At 35.4% G+C, this 2472-nt stretch overlaps 1 long non-coding RNA gene across 2 annotated transcripts in view; it reads left to right on the top strand.

Moving 5' to 3' along the window:
• LOC105294685 overlaps positions 1-2472 on the top strand; it is a 194255-nt gene that overhangs the window by 175242 nt on the left and 16541 nt on the right. For both annotated transcript variants that reach the window (XR_896086.2, XR_002781286.1), the window contains 2 exons: positions 627-864; positions 1540-1708. This is a non-coding gene — a long non-coding RNA (uncharacterized LOC105294685). The remainder of the gene's footprint in view (positions 1-626; positions 865-1539; positions 1709-2472) is intronic.

Below are 2472 nucleotides of genomic sequence, written 5' to 3'. Positions count from 1 at the left end.
AAATAGAAAGTTCTAGATATACCAGTATATGTTCAGGAGTAGGAAGCAAGTAGTGATCAGAAAATTTTGGTAGCTGTCTGAGGTCTTGGTTTTGTAATAAATAGATATTAATGAGCTCTAAAAAAATTAAGTACAAGATTTAATACATTAGCAAAAAACAATAAAAAATAGACATTGAACTTTAATTTTCAAAGCAGAATGAAAAAAATCTATCAATGAAGGGCTAAAAGAGAGAAAAAAATTAACAAGAAGTAAGGAAGGTATGTAGAAAATGTGAAATAAAATGACAGGAATAAATTATCATATGACAGTATTTAAAGTATATGTAAATAGATTAAACATGCACATCAAATCACAGAGACTCTCAGGTAGAGAAAATAAGATACCCAATTGATTGTTAATATATAGACAATGTGATAGGCAACCTCTAAAATGGCTGAACAATGAATCATTGACTCTTATTCATACTTTTTTGTAATTTCCTCACTTTGAATGTGAGTTGTACCTAGTGCTCATCTTCTAATAAATAGAACATGGCAAAGGTTATGAAGTATCACTTCTGAGATGAGGTTACAAAGAAGCTATCATTTTCACCTTGCTTTCCTTCTCTTTCATTCTCTTGCTAGCTTTTTCTAGGAGAAGACGGATGTCATGCTGTGAGCAGTGCTATGGAAAGGCCAACAGTGCAAGTTACCTAAAGGAGGCCTTTGGCAATAGCCATTGAGAAACTGAACCCTGCCAATAATCATGCGTCAGTGTACAAGTCAGTCCTCCCCCAGCTGAGCCTTTAGATGAGACTGCAGCCCCTGCTGACAAATATTGGCTGCAGCCTTGTGAGAAAGACCATGAGACAGAGATACTCAGGTAAGCCACATCTGAAATCCTGACTCACAGAAATGGTGTGATAATAATGTTAGTTGTTTTAAGCTGCTAACTTTTAGTGTAATTTGTTATGTAGCAATAGATATCTAATGCAGATAATTAAAATAAAATACACAATAAGCTAGAGAGGAATGTTGGTGATTGTGTCCTTTATAATGAGAACTATGATTTACTTAGTGTCCTATGGGCCAAATAAATAACAACAAACACAAACCGAAAATATGGTCACGTTTCCATTAAGGCCTTGGAATCATTGGCTCTACTTGATCAGAACTGTGTTTTGGGTCATGAGGCACAGCAGATACTGTAGACTTACTCATTTAATACTCAATTTGAACTCCTTAATTCCTTGCCTTTTTGAATTATGGAGCTGGAAAGCTAATATTGAATTTCCAGCTTTCCTTGTTCAGATTGACAAATGCTCCGAGGGATTTTTTTTCAGCTCAGGGTATGGGATGGACATGTAGGAACATGATGTGGATTTACATTTCAAATCTACCATAGAACAGTATGATTCTGATGCAGTCCCAGGTGTAAGGGATCTCTTCGAAACAGAATAGGAAGTGATCATGAGCATAGTTCTGGATAATAATACGAAGGCAGAAGTTTCCAAGGAGAGTTTCATTTTTTTTCTAATTAAAAAAAATTTCTTTCCAGGAAAAGGCTTTTGCCTCACCCCCTGCTGTTCTTTCTGCTTTGACCATGAACATGACACTTGGAAGTGCAGAACTTCTTGCAACCATGACCATCGAGAGGAAAAACCATAAGCGAAGAATGGCGAAGCAGGAAACTGGAAGGTTCTTGGATTCCTGATGGCATTGTTAAGGTGAAGGATTAGTCTAGACTCCTTGTTAAATTATTAAATATTCCACTTATTGTTTAAGCCACTGTGGTAAGGTTTTTTGCTATTCACGACTGAGTGTATTCTTAACTCAAACTGGAGAATAATTTTAGATTTTTGTATCAAAATTTCCTATGCCATATAAAGTTAAACTAAATACTTTGGAGGAGGAATAAATTCCTTCAGGTTATGCCAGCCAACAATTGGAGAAATGAGGAGAATTTCATAATATTCATTCCAGATACCATTTTCGCTTTAGCAGAAATATAACAGACAAAAAAAGATATGAAAAATTAGTCAAGGAATACGTAAGATCCAATGAACCTGGGCTGAACTGTATCTAATCCCAGAAATTTCAATCTAGGTATATATAATAACTCAAAAAGGGCCTTTTAAAAAATTACTGTGTTTAACTTCAGGCTTATTACATGGAATTCCTATGACTACCTGAAATCTGGCGTTAGAATGAGACCAATCTATCCAGTACAATGAGTCCAACTCTATTTTACCTGTTACTTTTGGTTTCTAAAAAATAAATGTAAGTTATAAATTTAGGGCACCATCCAGCAGCACCCAGAAAATTGTACACTAATGGTCTGAGCATACAGTAAATCTCCGTTTTACTTAGGGTACTTTGTGGCTAGAAATAGAAACCAAGTCTGGCTGGTTTAGATAGCAAGGATTTTATTAAAAGGATGTTGAGTAATTCACAGAATTGCCAGACTATCTGGAGAATCAGACATGGGAAA

This window comes from Pteropus vampyrus, unplaced genomic scaffold, assembly GCF_000151845.1.
Source record: "Pteropus vampyrus isolate Shadow unplaced genomic scaffold, Pvam_2.0 Scaffold92, whole genome shotgun sequence".
Taxonomy (NCBI): Eukaryota; Metazoa; Chordata; class Mammalia; order Chiroptera; family Pteropodidae; genus Pteropus; species Pteropus vampyrus.
This window is presented reverse-complemented; position numbering and strand designations above follow the sequence as displayed.